Source organism: Nannospalax galili, unplaced genomic scaffold (assembly GCF_000622305.1).
Source record: "Nannospalax galili isolate Female #2095 unplaced genomic scaffold, S.galili_v1.0 scaffold146, whole genome shotgun sequence".
Lineage (NCBI taxonomy): Eukaryota > Metazoa > Chordata > Mammalia > Rodentia > Spalacidae > Nannospalax > Nannospalax galili.
Window position 1 is genome coordinate 4,278,908 of NW_008357929.1, and position 7,566 is coordinate 4,286,473.

The 7,566-nt window shown below is 39.8% G+C and overlaps 1 protein-coding gene across 1 annotated transcript in view; it reads right to left on the minus strand.

The window, feature by feature from the left end:
• The window catches only part of Dnah9 (dynein axonemal heavy chain 9), a 430,757-nt gene that overhangs the window by 348,634 nt on the left and 74,557 nt on the right, over positions 1-7,566 (minus strand). The window lies entirely within an intron of this gene.

Sequence of the window (7,566 nt, forward strand, 5' to 3'; positions counted from 1 at the left end):
TTCTGAGAGTTATCAGACATGTGACCATACCCCAGACCTTAGCTTCTGAGACTCTCAGTTTCCTTACTGTGAAGATGGGAAGACCCATCACATCTCACCACTCTTATGAGTTAAGTGAGGGCTAGAGGCTGCAGCAGCTGTTTTAACAGGTTCACAACCAAAAAGACAAGATAGTGCAGTGAGATGCATCCCGTCATTGAGCAAGTGTTTGTTGATTATCCATTAGGCTGTTAGCACAGAGGAACTGACTCTGCCCTCATGTAACTACTACAGCCTAGCAAGACAAATAAGTAGGAAACAGAGATCAGATAAACACACTGTACAGCTTCACACAGTAATGGGTGCCCATGGGAAATGGCAGAATAAAGAGGTGGAGGCTAAAGCCAGGATGTTATGCAATGGGGTGATCAGCAAAGGCTTTTCTATGAAGGTGACCTTGGATAGAAAAGTGAGTGAATAAAGGAGTGAGCCACAGAAAGGCAAGGGAGATGAGAACTCCAGGTGGCAGGAACAGCATGAGCAAAGGCCCTGGGGCTAGATTAAATTCTATGTGCTTGAGAGGGACAAACATCAAGGTGGCAGAGGCCTCTGAGGAAGAGAAGGGAGCACAGAGGAAGAGAGCAGGGGATTAGCAAGTGGCCTTACTGGCTGTCTTGTAAAGTCCAGATTTTATTCTAGTGTAAGAATTCTAAAGAGAATCCATGGCAGGAGAATCATAAGCTCCAAGGCCATGTAGGCTGTATATTGAGATCTTATTCTAAAACAACAGCAACAAAAAGAAACTTTTTGTTTTTGCTGATAACTACCAAATGTATATTTTAAGCAGTCATCTCTCAGAAACTCTGCAATTGCATGTAACTTACTTTTGTATATTACTTACTTTTCTCATTGCTGTGACCAAATACCTGTCAAGAAATAACTTGAGGAGGATTTACTTTGGTTTACAGTTTAAGGAGGGGTACAGAGCATCACTGTGGACAAGTCATGGTGGTAGAAGCGTGAGGCAGCAGGAAGTCGAGAGAGTCTTGGAAAAGCTCATGCTCAGGAGATGAGAAGAGAAAATGGGAAAGAAGTGATATTTGAGGAGACTCTGGGTAAGAATTTTCTTGAATTTCTGAAAGTATGCAACAGCAAAAGGCCAACAAATACCAGGTAGAATAAATATAAAGACATCCTCATACAGATGTTTCAACTGTAGGCTACCAGAAGGGGGAAGAGGAGGGGAAGAACAGTAAGAGAAGGATGAGGAGGAGGAGGAGGGGGGGGAGGAGGGGGAGGAGAGCCATTGCTGCTGCCATGCAGGGCATGCTAGGCCCTTGGCATAGCTTCTTTGGATGCATTCTGCAGTTGCAATAGTTCTGCCTTGGAGCAAGACAAGCTTGTGATGGCAGTCAACATGTACTGGGCACCTAAGCTGTGCCAGGCACTTTCCTAAGCCTAAGTACATTTACTCATTTAATCCTGGCCACACTACAATAAGAAAAGTACTATTAGTATCTCCACTTTTCAAGTGGAAAAATGGAGACATATTCAGAAGAATGTGCAGCTAGCAAATGGAACAATTGGGAGTTTAACCCAAGAAAGCCACAGACAAGATTCCCTTTAATGTGAGAGAAGGAGGAAGAGGAGGAGGAGGGAGAGGAAGGGGGTAGGAGGAAGAGGGAAAGAAAAGAAAGAGGGAGAAATGAAGGAGTGGAGGAGGGAGGGGAGAAGAAGAGGTAGGATGAGAGGAAGGAGGAAGAGGAGGAGGAGGAGGAGGAATAGTTACACAGATGGCTAGCTAATCAGTAGCAAAAATAGAAGCCAGAACATAGTGGAGTAATGTTTTCAACAAAGAAAGTCTGATTTTCTAGATTCTCTTTCAAAATTTTTAAAAGAATAAGAGGAAAACAAATATATTTCAGACAAAAGCTGAGCATTCCAACAAAAGAGGCTTACTATAGGAACTTCTAATAGATACACCTCAGTAACAGATCTGTATTATATAGAAAATAAGCAAAGTTGTTATCATGTAGGCCTAGCTAGATAAAAACAGAACAAGACAGCAAGCTCAGGGACATGATTTAATAGTTCAGTGCTTAGCAGTTTGTATAAACCTGGGTTTGATCCTTAGCACCATAAAGAAAGTGTAAATATTTTAAATAAAACATAATTTGGAAGAGTTAAATAAATGATAAATATCAATCTTACTGTAATGAAAGGATATATTTTCGTGGGTAAATAATAGAATGCAGCTCCTATTTACTTATTCATTTATCTAGTGTGTGTGTGTGTGTGTGTGTGTGTGTGTGTGTGTGTTGCTGGGATGGAACCCAGGATATATTTTCGTGGGTAAATAATAGAATGCAGCTCCTATTTACTTATTCATTTATCGTGTGTGTGTGTGTGTGTGTGTGTGTGTGTGTTGCTGGGATGGAACCCAGGCATTTGCACATGCTAAAGAAGTGCTGTAATGCTGAGATTTATTTCCCACCTTCTGCTTTGGTTTTGAGGAAAGTGAAAGTACTGGGGGATTATCCATTTTAAAGACACTGATTTAAACATCCCTTGTAACCATTAGAGCCTTTTCATATAATGCAAGGTTGAAAGCCAAAGGACAAAAGGAGATATCTCAGGCAAGGAGTTCTCAAAGGGAAATTGGTTTAGCTATGATAATATCCAGCAAAATAGACTTTACCACGACAGATACAGTAAGGGGACAAGATCTTTAATGTTTGTTTAATGTTCAATTCTAGGAAGATAGAAAAAAGTTAGATATCATAAATCCACATAATGTATCCCAAATGTCTGAGACAAAAGCACCAGAGGGTGAGTATCAAAATGGAAGATGTTGAACACAATGATCTCAGTAACTGATTTGTTAAGCAGAATAAAAAGGGCAATGAGAAGACAGCAGACTTGAGTGGGGCAGTCAACAAGCTTAAGCAAGAAGCAGGAACAGAATGCCACACTTTGTAGCCATAGAATACCCAGTCTTCTCATCTGTGCACATGCCATTCATAAAAACTGAATGCAGAGCAGAAAGCAAACCAACACACTTCAGAAGCTTGTTACTATTCACACCACATTTTCTGACCACAATGCAATTTCGTTAGAAGTAAATGATAGACCATAACTAGGAAAAACACCATATTTGGAAAATTTAAAAGATCTGAACCCATTATGATGCATACTAAAAATATTTGGAACTACATTGTAGATTCATGGGTAAATTTTCACAGAGAATTTATGACTTCTAACATTCAGAAAGGCTCAAAGAAATGAAGCATTCTTCTTAAGTTAGTCAAGAAATAGAGAATAGGGCTGGAGAAATGGCTCAGTGGTTAAGAGCACTGGCTGTTCTTCAGAGGACCAAGATTCGATTCCCAGCACCTACATGGTGGCTAACAATGGTCTGTAACTCCAGTTCCAGGGAATCTGACACCCTCTTCTGGCTTCTGTGGGCTTTGCATGACATGGTGCACTTACCTACTTGCAGGCAAAACATTCATACACATAAAATAAAAATAAATCAAAACAATAAATAAATCCAAAGAAAGTGGGAAAACAAAACAATACTTAAAAATATCAAATTATTGAAATAAAAGTTAAACTATAATAACTGGATGCAGCGAGTACATAAGATAGTTCTTTGTAAGGCTAATCAAGAAAGGAGCCAAAGGGTTAGAGAGATCGCTCAGTGGTGAAGAGCACTGGCTGCTCTTGCAGAAGACCCGGGTTTGGCCCCCAGCGCCCGTATGGTAGCTAACAATCATCCATAACTCCAGTTCCAGTGGATCTGACACCCTCTTCTGGCCTCCACGGGCATGGGTACACTTAAATACATGCAGGCAGAACACACATACATATGGAATAAAAAATAAATAAAAATTATGAGAAGTAACCAACCATTTTCTAATTGGATTTAAGGTTTACTTCACAAAATGGAGACCATATGTGACACTGATATTAGGTCTAGGAACCTGAGACTAGACAGGTCACAGGCCATGGGAATGAACTTAACACTATTATTTTGCTAAATAGAGTATTAAACTGACCCTGATGACTTATTGCTATACCCATAGATTAGTGCCTCTCTCAACTCTCCCCAGAGAGCTTCCTCATGTAGCAGATAGTGATTAACTCAGAACCAAACAATTGACCAACATGTTCTAGAGAACAGGAGGCTGCAGAGTACTTATCCCTGAAGTGGACGTCTATATCAAACTTCTGCCTCCCAAGACTCAGGGGTCATTATAGAAGAGGAGAGGAAAGAGCGTAAGAGCCAGAAGTGGGAGATGACGGCAAGGAAACAGTTATCCAGACAGCTAGTCGGTCACTCATATGAACTCACAGCAATGGTGAGAGCATGCACAAGTCCCATGTAAGCTCAAGCCAGACAAAATCCCAGCATAGATGTCGAGAAGTGGGTAAGAAACTTCAGCCCTACCTGAGGAACTACTGGCAACTGATGGCTGCTGGGATGGGGACAGTCAGTGTCATTTAAGGATGAGACTTGGTAGGTTAACTAGGCTCTAGTGGATGGACCCACACCAAAAAGCCTTTGGAGACAAAAATTGACTCTATAGGCCTTTATTTATATTATATATATATACATATATATATATAATAGAGTACATGGAATTGGACAGGGAATTGTAAGGGTGGTACAGATCAGGGAAGGGAATCTAGAGATGATCAAAATATATTCTATGAAATTTACAGAAACTCAATTTTAAAAAACAAAGAGAGTCAAAAAAGGAAAATAAAAATTAATGGAAATGAAAAGTGCACAGATTAAGCAAGTAAGAGGTTATTATAACTTTCATGACAATAATTTAATGAATAATGTGAGATGGGCATATTTCTAGAAAATATGACTTACTAATGAAGAGAAAATCTTAATATGCTCATGACCATTAAAGAAACTGCAGTTTAAAATCTTCACAGAGAGGAAATTACAAGCCCTGATGCCTCCATGAAAGATTTAAATCAAACTTTCAAGGACCAAAGAATCCCAATACCATACCAACTCTTCCAGTGGATAAGCAAGACAGATTACATCCGAGCTTGTTTTACGAAGCTGGCAAAACCACAAACCCCAAATCAGACAAAGACAATATAAAAAGGCAAACAAAAAGTCAGCCTTAGTCACAAACATGGGAACAGCAATGTTAAATGAAATATTTGCACACAAACTTACTGGTGGATATATTGGAAATGGTGACACTTCCTGTTGGCTTTATCTCAGCAATGTTAGGTTGTTTGATCTTAGAAGTAAAATAATGTTCAAGACTTAAGATTTAGAGGGAATAAACAGAATTATCTTAATGTACTTAATAAAAGCACTTGATAAAATTGTACTTCCACTTACGCTAAGTACTCTTAACAAATTAGGAATAGAAGGGAACTTCTTTAATCAGAGAAAGAGGATTGCATATGTAGACACACACACACACACACACACACACACACACACACAGTGAAATTTTCACTCAGTAGCAAAAAAGTTGGAAGTTGAAAGTAATTACTTCAAGGTCAAGACAAGACAAAGATGTCTGCTATCATGCTGTTTTAAACATGAGACAGCAATTGGGCATGGTGGTGCACACCTTTAATCCCAGCACTAAGGAGGCAGAGGTAGGCAGGTATCTGTGAGATTGAGGCCAGCCTGGTCTACAAGTTTCAGGTCAGCTGGGGCTATAGGAAGACTATCTAAAAAAAAAAACCCACAAACAAACAAACAAATATTAGACAGAAAATCCTAGCCATTGTGATAAGAGAAGAAATAACGATAAAATAATGATTGAGAAGGAAAAATGAAAATCATAAAATCTGTGTATGTGGTTATACACATAGCAAACCCAAAAGACTCTACAAACAATTAATAGGATTAATAAGTTAATGTGGCAGGGGTTTCTTGATATAAAAGAATCTGAAAGAGAACAGTAGGAAACAGGCATTAATAAGGGAGATAGGGATTAAAATGGGGTTATTTTAAGGGGAGGGGGGAGGGAGGTTTATATAAGGAACCTTGGGGATAAAGGGAAAGAAGGAGATCAAGAGAGGTAGGATCTTAGGAGAAGGGTATTATTAAGTGAGAAATGGGGAAAATGGGGGCACTTTAAATGGGGAAACCATGGTGGAAGGGTTAGACAATGCAAGAGATAAATAATGCCTAGCTAGTTTTAAAAAAATCCAGAGAGAACCATATTAGTCCAACAACGTACTGACAAATTATACATACAAATAGCTCAAGGAACATAATATATGTCTAGAAGGTTTAACTGAATACCTTTGGTCTTTGCCCAAAGTTTATCTACATAGCACACGGAAATTAAAAGTACCAGATGGGTGGAACTAACTTTCTTGGATGTTTAACAGCCATACTTTGAGGCTTATACTAATATGGTCAGAGGGACTTAAAGGACAGTTTTTGCCCCTTGCCCTCCAAGGTCGACTAAGTTCCAGGGGACTATAAAACATCTCTCAAAATGTCCTGTAAATACCTGTGGTGAGTCACCTGTCCTCTTGATCAAGGAGGCCCTGGAGACCCCACCAGATGGACTTGAACCAGTGTCCAGTCTACAAAGAGGAGGGTCAACACGGAGGAAACATTTCCTCCATGCTTCCAAGTGAAGCCAGCCATGGTCGAGCAGGACCTTTGACTTACCTTAACATAGCTGGAACTGGTTAAAGAAAGGAGCCAGGGGCTCCTCCCAAGCCCATGTGAACCCTGAGGAACATCCTCCATGCTTCCAAGTGAAGCCATCTATGGTTGAGCAAGACCTTTAACTTACCTTCACATAGATGGAACTGGTAGAGGAAAGGAGCCAGGGGCTCCTGCTAAACTCATGTGACCCCTAAGGAAAAGATCCTCAAATAACCTTAAAAGTAAAAATAATTTGGTCTATCTGGACCAACTGCATGGTCTTAAACACCCAAAGGTAAGTATAACCAAAGATTAAAGGGATCAATGTAATTCCTTAAGAGTTGTTGGCCAGGGTGGCCCAAGAGACAGTAACCCAGCATAGACCTGGGAAAATGAACAGCAGACCTCAATTTTATCTAAAGGAATTTGGCAACTGCTTGCTGGTAGATGAGGAAGAGCTGATCTTCCTAAAACAAGGAACTCTAGATAGGCTGATTAGACTCAGCGGAAGGACAAGCACTGGGGAACAGCTGGGGGCACTGGTAACACAGTGGACAGTAATAGGGATGACAGAGTACATGGGCTTCAGTGGGGAGGGGGAGTTTGGGAGGGTGCCACTTGGGATGTGAGTATATAGATGAATAAGATTGTTTGGGATGTTCTATATGAAATACACACAAAAAAATCAATCAATAAAAAGTCAGTTATATTTGAGGAAGAAGCATAAAAATTTGCTTCATGTTATTTAGTAGATGTGAAAAACATTACCATTGAAATCTACCTGATGACTTTATGTGCATGCTCAGGTGCCAAGGATCTCAGAAAGTAACCAACTGTGACTAGAAATAATCAGATATATAGAGATTAGAAATGCATGTGCAAACATCCAATGTCAATTGCATTGAAAAAGAATTTTTCTATATGAAACTGTGTAT